We start from the raw sequence: 13416 nt of genomic DNA on the forward strand, positions 1-13416 counted from the left end.
GTTCTTGCATATAATTTCATCGACTAAATCTGTTCTTTAGAGCATTGCTGATATTGATCCCAATCAATATAACGTAGTGAAAGTGGCTCCCGTATTAAATGAAATAATGTCTTTATTAAAAAGAAAAAAAAAAACTTTTTCTAAAAACACTGAAATTGTTTACTTACGATTAGCAAGTAGTCCAATGTTGATTATAGCAACGTTTCTGGGTAACTACTTTCCCCTTCTTCAGGCTTTTCTTGGCATTGGTATCATGCCGCGTCACGTATTATAAAAAAAACAAGGATTGGTTAAAAGGTGCATGTGGATTAAAAAGTGATTGGTGAATATAGTCTAAGCCTTAAAGAAAACTTCCATATTATGTATCCCTCCCATTAAGCAGCCCCGAAGGTGCTACTACTCCCAAACAGTTAAAACGTCTCACAGACCGATGTCCATAGTGGTAACATAGATACAACTCCCCCAGCTCCTATTCTTCGCAACAGAAACCATGCACTCAGCTTGTTCAATTTTATAATATTTTCTGTATTCTTAAGTTTCGACTTTATGACATGCGTTCGATTTTTAAAACTGCCACAATCATGATTTAAAAAAACCTCCTTATTGATCGCAATACTATGTAGAAGTCATCAGAGTAGTTTACAAATAATGGGCCTTTTACAAGGAATCAGTTACTATGATTTAAATTAGAAAAGTGTCGTCATCTACATAAAAACTTTGTACTAATATGCATTATTATATGATTTGAAAAAGGACCATGATGGAACGTTACAAGAAAATAAATTTGTCAATTTAACATGATTTAGAAATCAAAAACGAATTTTCAATTAGTTAGTACTGAATACGAATACAAACTCCATTCGAATGTATTGCAATTTTAGATATTCTGACCAGTTCCAGTAATGTTTTGATGAAAGTAGTGCAAGTACTTATTCCAGGTTAATACCCTGTGAGAAGGAGAATAGTATTTCAAAAAGGGGCCCATGTACTTCCACCCACCTATGTCATATCTGATGAGGAATCACAGTGTGGATTTAGAATTATATGTAACAGTGATAACCTCTTTGCTAAGGAATATAACGTTATATATATATATATATATAGATAGATAGATAGATAGTTAGTTAGTTTTGAAAACTGAGTTACTATTAACAGTTTCTTGATTCAAGAAGTAACTGAGTTGCAGTTACTCGTACTTGAAAAATAACTGTATGTTACTGCTGGAAATTCTCTTGAAACAAATTACACGAAATAAATTATCATTAATTGTAATGAAATAGACACATGAAGGCTTAAGCGTGTTTTATTTATGTCTCTGGTACATAATACAATACTTGGTAATATCGTAAAAAAAGAGAGAAAAGTTGGAACAAAACATTGAAGTCTTCGCGTGCAATTAGAAATAACGAATTGCAGTAAAGCCTAGATGTTCTAAATTTAGCAGGCAACGAAGCCTAGCGTCCTTGCGATTCCACGAAAATTATTCCACCTTAGCATCCAGAGGTGGCACATAGTTGGAAACAGTGTTGCAAAATTTAGCCCTTCCCCATGTTATAAATTTTCAAGTTAGCAATTTAAGTGTCCTAAAGTAACTGAAAATCTAACTGTTCATAAAGTTACTTCTATTGTAAAAATTAACTCAGTTACTCTTTCACGTATTTTCTTTAAAAGTAGCTAGTTACAGTTAAGAGTTCCTCAAAGGAAGTAAATGTTACTTGTAACTGCATTACAAGTATCTAGTTACTTCAAACCCTATATACCTAGGTATATATATGTATATATATATATATATATATATATATATAACTAGGTACTAGAGCGTTATTGGGTATGTCCGCCAATACTGAAAAAAACTGTGGAAAACGGAGGCATCATTTTTCATGCTCGAATTGGTTTTCGACGAGTTAACAATGCAAAGCATTCATGATGAATATCCATTGTTGTCCAACTATCAGTCTTGGCGGAAGAAACAATAGCTTTTGTCCATGTGTGTGGGAACTTTTTTTTATTATTATTTCGTTGGAGACTTACATGACTGAGCTCCATTGTCCGCGTGAAGAGTCAAACTCTCTTCTCTCTTTTCCAGCAACGATTACGGTCGACGATGACGAATGTCGCTTGTCAACCAGCTGCGGTGTTCCGGCTTCGGGATAAACGAAAATGGGAGGTCGGAATCAATCCTCGACGACAAATTAGCCGCAAGAAGTCAAAGAGGACGTAAAGTGGACTTGATTATTGTAATTTTCTGGGAGTTGTTAATGAGCTTCTCTGGTGTTCATTTTCAGTCCTTGTCTCTCCGCATCCTCTACTCTCTCTCGTGCCTTAAGGTTACTTCCCCCTTTTGTTAGTAACTTTTCGAGGTTTACAATGTTCCCTTCTGGGACAAACTGACTAATCGGTAGCGCTATTACGTGTGACCAGCAAGAGGTATGCTCATAGCCTGCCCGATGGCATAGTGGTAACGTCGACACCTTGTGATTAAAGTGTCTCGGGGTCGTTACCCGGTGGAGGCACATAGTGGTTCGGATCGTACTTTAAATTCTAGGTCCATTTCAGATTAGCCATACTGTGCATAAAGTGAACTTAAAACACAAATTCAGTCAAGCAAGATTTGTGCTCAGGAATTCCAAAAAAAATGAACTGCGATATGACAATAAAGGGAAGGACTTTCAAATACGAATTCAAATTATGCTATATCGGATCCTGGATTCGATATCCGACATGGATCTCGTGCCCGAATCCTGAGACTTCGGCATGTGTGTATATCCGGAATCATTATTGAGTTTGTGTTTGAAGTCCACTTTATGCACAGCAAGGCTAATCGGGACTGGACCTACAGTTTAAAGTGGAATCAGAACCACTATGTGCCTCCACCGGGTATCGAATCCGGGTTGGCTTATTTTACTTTGTTTTTCTGCTACTTTTGGCTAATCGAGACGATGAGGATGAGTGAAATTGATGAAGGAAAACTCACAAAGAACACCAATGCCAAGGACAGAATTCGAACCCGGAACCCTTGGCAGCGTAGCGCGCTAAGCTAATCATACCGTCACTGATGTCGGCTCTCTTTTTTTATGAAACGTTAGTCTAAAAAGGGGTAGAACTCCCATCAACTCTTCTTGGGTTTCCTTTTTATTTTAGTTACTTCGCACGTGTTCTTTTCTTCATTACAATAGGCGTGTCACGACTAAGAAGATGAATGATGTACACATAACATAGATAACGAGACAAACAGCAATGCCTTTCCCATGACTCGAATCTAAAACCCCTGCCTCCATAGTGCCGTACAGAGGCAACTAATAGAAAGTACCGTAGCATTCTAACGAGTATAAAACTATCGATGTTCGTTTGGAAAATAATGGTCATCTTGAATTGCCGTGACTGTTCATTTAAGTTGTCTCGGTGGTAATGGTATCACTTTCAAGGGCTTCTGGGTTCGATACACGTGGAAGTCACTTCTCACAGTAGTACGGATCAAGTCTTATTCATGGCATAAAGTGGACTTAAAACTAATAAAAAATCATTTTTTTCTTTCATAAATATTTCACATATCAACAATTAAACAGAACAACTAAAATTTTAAGTTAAAAATACATTTAAAAATTGTACGTTACTTCAAAAATTCGAAGATGTCAAGAAATGAACATTGAATTAAAGCGATGAAAGAATAAAACAGTTCGTTTGAACAAGTGTAATGTTGTAATGTATGCATTAGCCTAACACGTAATGATAAATCCTAACATTGATTTCAAGCTTTAAATCACAGTAGGTGACTCTGCGCGAATGATATACCTGAAATGTTAAATTGTAGTCCGACAAAATGCTATTTACTCTAGGACAACATAATTAAAAATATAAAAATTTGTCAAGTTTATGACATTTATTTAGGGATAAATAGTTTGACTAATGTGGTACTTTTTGATACTTTCAGGTAAGAACTGGCATATGCTGCTTTCAACTAGAATTAATAAAAACATGTGTGGTAAGGAGAGAATGTTTTAGTCTTGGTAAATGGTAAGTCCTGATCATTGTAATTGTTTCGTAATTATGTGCATGCTCATTTCCCAATTTTGAGAGAATTTCGGAAGGAAAGAGTAAACATTTACCACACAAAAACAAATATGACGTTACGCTTCTTGCATTTTTGTTTGTGTGTGCATGCAATATCTGCTCCTCTTGATACTATTTGGATACGCAATTCAAAGTCGCCCATCTGTGTGTGAGAGAGAGAGTGTCCAGATGGATCTAAAATGTTCACAGTGAGGAAGAGAGATGGGAATGGACTACAAGCATACCATTTGAGATGCAGGAGAATTGAAAAAATCAAGTGGATCAAATGGATGAAAAATGGACAGGTACTTGATAGAAATAAAGGGCGGAGACAAGTTGTAAAAGTGATAAATGGAACGAAAATGAACTGAATAAGGCATGCCTTGGGACAGATCTACAACTTATGTTTAAGAAATTTTGCAAAATCTTTTCACTCAAAAATTTTGTTCAGTCTTAAATTCAAACTGGTTCACGAAAGTTCTTTTTTTCCTTTTTGAATGAATGGTTCCGAAACACGTATTCATTGGGAAGTTATACGCGTTTCTAATTTATTCCTTAAACCTCGTGCCACGAACTTTTTGATCGCCCCTCGTATGTTAACGTCCAACCTGATTGTGGAAAAAATATTTAAAGTGTACTTGATGTTGCATAAGAAAACTTTTAAAATCGGTCTCGGAAGTTATCTAAGGGAGGGAGGTTTTACCACCCTATCCCATGGTCTTTATATGCATAAGAATAATACAATTGGAAGAATTTGGAACTGAATTAAGGCTATTTATGATAGAAATATACCGAGTAATCTGTCCGTTCATGATATTTTATTTTATTTTATTAGCTGAATTATACTGATGAGAAACCGTATATATGCCTAATATAGCAGTTTAATAGAAAAATAACATGTACATTAAAAATTACACATAATTACTACATAGTAAAATATACAAAGAATTCAAATTTATTGAAATAATAAAACCAGTTCTATTAATTACTCGCATATTCATTAAAGATTACAATACAATCAATTTTACTAGGATTCGTGTTAAATTGGGAAAATTAGACATGTTACATTAATAATAAAAATCCATTACCTTCCAAAACGTTTTGGTAGTATTATGATAAAAGAATATTAAGATTTCTATTACTTCTAAAATGAGAGAGAACAGAAGTTGCAGAGCAGTTAGTTCTAAGTGATGCGCCCTTAGATTAATTTTGTATATTAGATATGGAATACCAATTTGTCCATTAACTAATTTGCTGGTAAAGTTTTAGTCATGAGCATTTCTTTTATTCAAGAGGCTCTGAGTATAAAATTTATATAACAAATTATCATAATCATGATAAAATCTATATTCCCAAACACGCACCTATATTTTTCATAAATTTAAATTGTTTTACAAGCTTTCGTCTCAAACTCCATCGGAGCTCAGATGTTTCAGAAGACAGAACCTCGAAATTGCTCTCCAGTGTTTCTTCGTTTCCAAATGGCAACGAACCCGTTCCTCTCTGGTAGGAGATAGCACCCGGACAGTGCCGAAACCCTCAAAGCAGCCGCGGTTTGCGAACTCCCAAGGGGTGGAGATATTTGCTTTGACATTCAGATAGAACAGTTCTTTTGAAATATGATGCCGTACGTGCAACGTATCAGAACGCCCTCATTTTTCCCCTGTAAATATAATAATATTTATGCTCGAAGGGCAGGCTTGAATGTATTCGCTCTAATATCGTAAAGGTCCAACAAGCACGCGCAGGGAGATTTATTCCTTTCTATGCGTTATCAATTTGAGACAAAAAATAACAGACGTTACTTTACTGTAACCTGTGACTTGTTACCAGTAAATCGTGAGCAAAGAATGCTCAAAATCATGGTTGATTTGTTTAAAAGAACTTGTTTTCAATGCTTACAATATTCAGTTCTTATTATTTTTAACTTTTTGATGGGCATTTTTAATTCGTCGTTTTTTATATGAAACAGTTATATTCTGTATTTTAACTTGCATAACACATATCGAGCACATCCGGAGCTAAATGGTTAACGCTCTGGCCTTTGGTGCGAGCGGTCGCGGATTCAATCCCCATTGCAGATTCAAAATTTCGTTATTGATCTATCATCTGAGAACAGTTGGATATCTACTTGAAAAAGTATCGGCTCCGATCTAGAAAGCAAGACGATAGCGACGATGGGACTCGATACGCTGACCACGTACAGTCGGAGAAAGAATTACCTGGGCCACGGGACCTAGAATTTCGTAACGTCTTAAAGCCTGTTGTTTATGCAACCCAAATAACAAATTATTCGCTTAAGTTTGTCTGGTGGATCTGAGTTCTCGGGAAGGATTGAGCATTGATAGCATGAGTCACATGACTCATGCCCCAGCAACAACAAACAACAGCTGGGTGCTACGTGGCCTCAAGAAGAACATTTTAGCAACTGTTTTCTTAACAAGATCTCCCACACGCTAATTGTTTCTCTATCTGGTATTGAATTCGGAAGCCTTTGATTGCATGTCGAAGACGTTACCACTACGCCATCGGACAGGTAATGGAACGCCTTGAGAAAGACACGAGTGAAACCATATTTAGCGTAAATTTTAAAAATAAGACAATATTTTGTGGTCACAGTTTCGAACCGTGGGAGAGGCATAGATTTTTTTGTCCCATCGTCCATTTCACGAGTTTACTCACAGACACATTTAACACGAGTGGTAGAAGAAAAGCGAAGTAAAATAACTGAAACAGAAATAAAAGAAAAAAGCGAAACAAATTTTATCCACAATATTCTGCAGTCACTTCAGTCGTATTCACGGAATGCTACCTTTAAAGAGAGGCGTGGTCTCTAACTTGTCTTTTCCCCTTCCTTTGTGCTCTCGATTCCCTCTGTCACGATTGGTCTAAAACTAATCAATGCGACGTTAATTAAACAATCGAAACAACGAAACAATGCACAATCAACTGATCAACATTCCAGTTTTTTTCGAATCGGAAAACAATTGAGATGCTGTAAAATGAAGCAAGATGCAGTAATAAACTGGGAATTTGGTACGGTATAGAATTAAATCGGTGAAGATGTTCAATCTGATTGGATTTTTGTTATTTAGTGTTGCTATTCTTTCACTTTTTGCAAATAGCGACGATGAAGATGAGTAATGAGTGATGATATGATGACACTGACTAACGGACACTCACCAAGAACACCCATGGCAAAGCCGAGATTCGAACCAGGGACCCATGCTGTCGTAGCGCGCTGTGCTAACCACTCCGCCACGGAGGTTGGTTAGGAGTGGACATTATACCATATTTTGTGTGCGTAATTGGGATCAATCAATGGAATGACTAGACATATTATATTATTAATATATTCATATCATAATATCACGTCATATTATTCGACACGAAGTAACATCAGAGACATTCCATCTTCCATTATTGCCTTTCAACTATTTCTTCGACTTCAGGTTAATAACATCAATAAGATAAATTATGAAACAAATGATAATGAATGTGGGATATTGACAGTTATTTCGAATTACCTGACACAAGCAACATTAAGCAGACTCGGTGGGCAAGCTCATTAAGTGGTCAACCTTCGATCTCGTCACCAAAGTTCCCGGATTTGAGTACCGTCCTTGTCACAGGTGTTTGAGTATTTCGTCATTAATTTCATGTAATGGTCACTCGTCCGCGACTAGGAAGAAAAGTGATGTTACGTAACAAAACTAATAAAAATAAACATGATCGAAGAGTATTTATTTCATCTCTCACGAAATCTCCTATAAAACCGGGATATATGAAATATATGTATCTTCACATACTTTTTTCGATTTCTATATTTAACTAGCCGAGACCGAGAACGGGAGACCAATTTTCAATTCGAGAAACCGAGAGACGGAAACACTGTAAAGTCTTGTTTCTTTCTTGACATCTGCCTAATTGAGTGCCAGTGGCGTACGCAAGGGGGGTTACGGGGTTTAAACCCCCCTTGAGCTTTTGAAATATTATGAAAAATGCTGTGGAAAAAATAAAAATGACCAATTTATCACTGTCAAGGACCTGCGGCAGTACTACTACTACTACTAATAATAATATAATAATAATTTAAATTATTATTCCCATGCGGCACGGAGAAAAGCACAGCATTCCAAACACGCGTCTTTAAGAGTGAATGCCTTGAAAATAAACACGAATTCTTGAAAATAATATATAAGGGCAACTATGATTTTAAAGAGCAAAAAAGTTGTTTTGTATCTCGGCTGCAACAATGTTCAATGATCATGTATTTTTGTGTGTGAACAATGAGCATTAACTAAAGAAAGTTCTTGGTTCGTTGAACTTGGCTAATGTATAGACAATGGTTAGGCCGACAAGAATAACTCAGTCACCAGTCCGCCTTCCCGCGGCACGTTTGAATTTCTGAATTCGAACGACAATAAGCTTAACTATTGTAAAATGTTATGTTGGTAACAACAGTGAGACAATCCAAATTTGAATTATCGGGGATATTTATGCGGCGACAAAGCCGGAAAAATTCCAACCAATTCCGGGAATCGAATCCGGATCTCCCTCATGGTTGTCAGATGCCCTACTGACCAGACCCCCGCAGCTTCTTGGATGAGTTCCGTACTTTGATTATTTCAATTTATTTTAATATATTTTCTTGTTTTTATGGATTTTCTTCACACTTAAAATGTCTCATCTCGTTGAGTAGACAATTATTTCGTAAGAAAGAAAAAATGCTCTAGAATTTGTTAAAAATCGAATTACTAGAAATTAATTTCGTTTTATTGCTTTCATAAATACTATATTTATGTAGATCTCTACTACTTAATAGTAGTAGTGGTATTAGTAGTATTATTATTAGTAATTCAATTAATTAATTATAAGTATTATTATTTAATTATGAGAATTATTATTTAATTAAAGTATCATAAAACAATGGTAATGTGAATTTCGAACAAGTTTTATATATAACACCCCCTTGATGAAATCCTGCGTACGCTACTGTGTTGTTCTGTTCGTTATTGGCTTTGTATTGGCAATTATCATTATTCTTCCCCTGTAGGTAAACCATAACGACGATTTATGATGAAATAAAGCAGATAAAACGGCAAGAACAAGAAAGTCATGCCTGCCCGGGACTTCAACCCAGAACCTTACGTAACGAGATTTGAAATTCTGGAGAAGATATCTGTGTTTCACTTGACTTTCTCTTTCCTCAACTTCTGTTATTTTATCATGCACGTATAATTAAAATGGATCTTAGAAAATACGTTGCGATCCATAATTGTGTTGGCTATAATTGTGAACTCCAACATGGAATAAATTATTCCCTTTTGTATGTGGTTGAACATTAAATTTTCTTACACTGTGACAATTTCTTTTTTATTTTTTCTGCACAGATAAACTAATCTGGACTGGAGCTTCAGTTTAAAATGGCATACGAACTACTACGTGCATCTACCGTGTATCGAACCCGGGATCCCTTGATTATAAGGTGACGACGTTATCATTACGCCATCGAGGAGGCCCCGTGAGAAAATATTATTCACTCGATCTATACAATAATTTATTTAAACATTTACATTTTCGTTTTCTTCTTTTTTTTGTTAACTACTCTTCTACGACTCTTTTTTTTGTCTTTGAATTTCTTCTTGTTTCAGGAAAAAATAATACATGCAGGCTGTATACCCCCCCCCCCCCCCGTGCAAATAGATAGAAAGCTCACTCTCGAGAACTAATTTATAAATAACGTAACAATTAGGAAACAATTCGAACGTTAACTGATAATAACTGAAGATGAAACAATACTTACAGACGCTAACGAAATATCTATTCTTGTATAAGCTCACAGGCAACAGGTATCTGGTGAGTCATTCACTCTTGCTAACTACGAGCGAAGGTCACTGAACCAAAGGGTGGCAAACAGGCGTCTGCTCTACGAAACTAGGGTGAGCAGGCGAGGCCCGTGTTCCTGTTATCAATGACGTACGAAATAAGGAGGAACACAGCTTTCATATCAAACTAGACCTGTGTTTCGGTTCCGCCATTGCATGTAAAACGCTTTCTCGTCTTGGCCTTGAAGGCCTACGTTAAGCCTTCTCTGAAAGAAAGATATCTTACCATTGAGGGGAGGAAAAGTGTGTGTATATATCGAGGTCCTTCAACTTTCGTATTCTTCTTCATTTCAGAACGCGTGCTGTATCGTCGATTTAATCCAATCTAGCTGTTCTAGGTTTTAGGTTCTGTTTCTGTTCGGTAATTTCACATTGTCTTCCTGCTTATGTTATTCGCGACGAAGCTTCTTATTTCAATAATCTGGACAATAACGGGATTGTGTTGGTTGGTTGATATGGTGTCTAAGTCCACTTTATGCACAGTAAGACTAATTGCGAATGCACCTACAGTTTGCCTACCTGCTGCTAGATATTTGCGTGCTAAGATGTAGGAAGTGATACATTTTCAGTGTGTGGAATTAAGATTTATTTCTGATACGAAGAATCTGAGAATGGAGTAGTGAGAAAAGTATCACCTCACATGTTTGAATTTTAGCGCCCCCCCTCCACACACACACACACACACACACACACACACACACACACACACACACACACACACACACACACACACACACACACACACAGGATATCGGCCGTGGTTTTTATAATGAAATATAACATGGATGAATTGTGTCAAGAAAAACTGGAGCCTATTCACATCCCTACGGAACTTGGAAGAATGTCCACGTAGAAATTAGAAAGTTCTGTTCCGATAAAATCGGGACGTATAGTAAATGAAAAAGCAAAGTGCTACCTTGTGCTTTGAACCAAGCCATGAAGGCGTGTAGGGGGTGCGGAGTTAGGGTCCCACACTTTCTTGTTACGGCCGAAGGTGGTAATAATGTGATCAGCACCACGCCCCTGGCCGCCTTTACCTCCTCCCCCCAAGCTTCCTACAGGTACCCATTTTATACGACGCTGGGTGGGCGCCGGAGCCACTTGAACAGGTGGACAAAATTCCAATTCTCCCCAGTCGGGGATCGAACTCAGATCTCTCGCATGGTAATCAAACTCCCTAACGACCGAGCTACTGTGGCACATATAGTATAGTAGCCTTATAAAATTAAGGCAAGAATTATTTTAGCGTTTCATTCGACGGTTTTAGGGGAATGATTTTCGGACATAGGCTATAACTCTTGTCGGTTCTGCGACCTGGCTTGAGAAAAGGCGATTTTATGACGAACAACATTCCACCTGACAAGTCACGTGACTTTTCTACATTTCCTGTGTCTGTTGGCTATTGCATGAAAGACGAGTTGCTCCTTGAGACAGACTGAATCACCCGATCACCTAAAGGTGCAATGTGTGTTGCCTACCTTTCCGGCATTATTTACTGCCATTAAAGTCTTATGGGGAAGAACTTTTTTCCACCACTGTACATCCAAAGAAAAGCCACCTTTGCCGTCATAGTGCTGTTTAGGCACAATTCGGTTTTAGGCTGTTATCAATATGTTTGAACTTTTAAATAAGTCATACCCTAGCTTTAGAGTGCCATAATCGTGTACAGTATGATGTTTAAAATATGTTTAAGGATTTAAAGATTTGCCTTTCTCATTTTATTTTCACAAATATGCGAAATTTAAGAAACTTTTGTTAGCAGATGATAATCCCAAATAAATTATTATTATTATGATTATTTAGACATATTAATTGCTATCGGTTGATTAGGAATATCTTTGTATCAGTAAAATTACCGATCCGATATTTTCATAAACAACCTGTCATTTAGTGCAAAAATTCTGCCACTCTGTTTTAATTTGTATGAATATAAAGGTGTAATTCGTGTACTCCTTGTACTGAATTGTATTAAATTGTTGTTTTAAGTCCACTTTATGCACATATAGGCTAATCGGAACTGGACCTACAGTTTAAAGTGGGATCCGAACCACTATGTGCCTCCAACGGGTATTCAGCCCGGGACCCCTTGATTACAAGGTGAAGACGCTACCACTGCGCCATCGGGGAGACCCCGATCTTGTAAATACGAGGCACTTCCATGAAGTAGTACCTTGAGCTATATTTCTACAAAGGTAGAATGGCATTGAAGTGGTTATTGTTCCGGGAGACAAGTTTTTATAAATCATCGTCATACGTGAGTTTTAATATGGTAAACTTTTTTTTTAAAAAAAAACGAAATGCAAACTTTGATTTTTTGGTCTTGTCAAAATATGTACGATGTAGGTGTAAAAAATCATGACATAAGAGGAAAATATCGAAGGACTCACATGAAACGTTTGTTCTTGGTAGTGCGCGGGGAGGGGGTAAATCACAATCCTGCCTATGGCGCCAAAATATCTAGCTACGTGACTAAATGCAACATGTCGTGAAGGCATTAAGGTTAAGGGGGGGTGGTAGGGACCCGCACATTTCAACTTCCGCCATTTGTGGAGGTGATGTGATCAGCACCACGCTTCGACCACCTTTACCTCAAGGGGTACCTATTTATTAGAGGCTGGTTGAACCCCAGAGCCGCTGGGAAATTTCCGAACTGAGTCACCCACCTTGGGTGGCAGTCAGACATACAGTGTGGCGCATATTGTACCTACCAATTTGAGTTGGCAACTCTACCAGAATGCACGTATGCATCTATGGCATACTTACATCTGTGGTGAGTTGGGAGTCAGGCAATTAGTAGGCTATACCGTGGAGCGCTGGCCTGTGAAGATGCGGATTGCGGCGTGGAAGCCTTCGTCCAAACAGGCACCGGGCACTGCAGCGGAACAACGATCACCATGCACCTGTTCCAGAGAGACAAAGCATTCTGAGGTGGTTTAGGCAGTGGAGAGCCACGGGTAATGTTGTGAACCATCAGTCGCCGTGAAAGTCGCGCTATTCTACAGGACATGTTGAGACGCAAGTTATAAAAACCTTCCCGCATGGCCTCGAACATTGCAACCAAGCAGGAGGAGGACATTTAGAGGGCGTTGTTTTCAAGGTGCACTGCTGTCTGCATTGTCCATTATACACTGTATTAGATGCCTATGTGTATATTTTTATTTCATAACCATGTGAAGTTACTACAAGCACTCACAGTCTTTCCATTGTAATTTGAAGTTGCTAGATACAATATGCGACACTCTGTATTAACAACTACTGATCTATAAATTCATATTTTATTGTCTAAAACTATTCAGTATTTGCTACAACTCTGATGAAAAACAAGCACACCTGCACAGGAAGTGGTGAGTGGGCGTAGGTTGGCGTAGGTGAAGATCTTTTTATTTATAATATTTCCTCTGTCGACAATAACGAAGTTACTGAAAAAATAATCGAAAAGACAAAAAAACAAATAAGAGTATGGGACTGTGAACTAAGC

General features: G+C 37.5%; 1 protein-coding gene across 1 annotated transcript in view; it reads left to right on the forward strand.

Moving 5' to 3' along the window:
• Dscam4 (Down syndrome cell adhesion molecule 4) overlaps window positions 1-13416 on the forward strand; it is a 482573-nt gene that overhangs the window by 177268 nt on the left and 291889 nt on the right. The gene's annotated exons all lie outside the window — the stretch shown is intronic.

Source organism: Lepisma saccharinum, chromosome 1, assembly GCF_977018435.1.
Source record: "Lepisma saccharinum chromosome 1, izLepSacc3.1, whole genome shotgun sequence".
NCBI lineage: Eukaryota > Metazoa > Arthropoda > Insecta > Zygentoma > Lepismatidae > Lepisma > Lepisma saccharinum.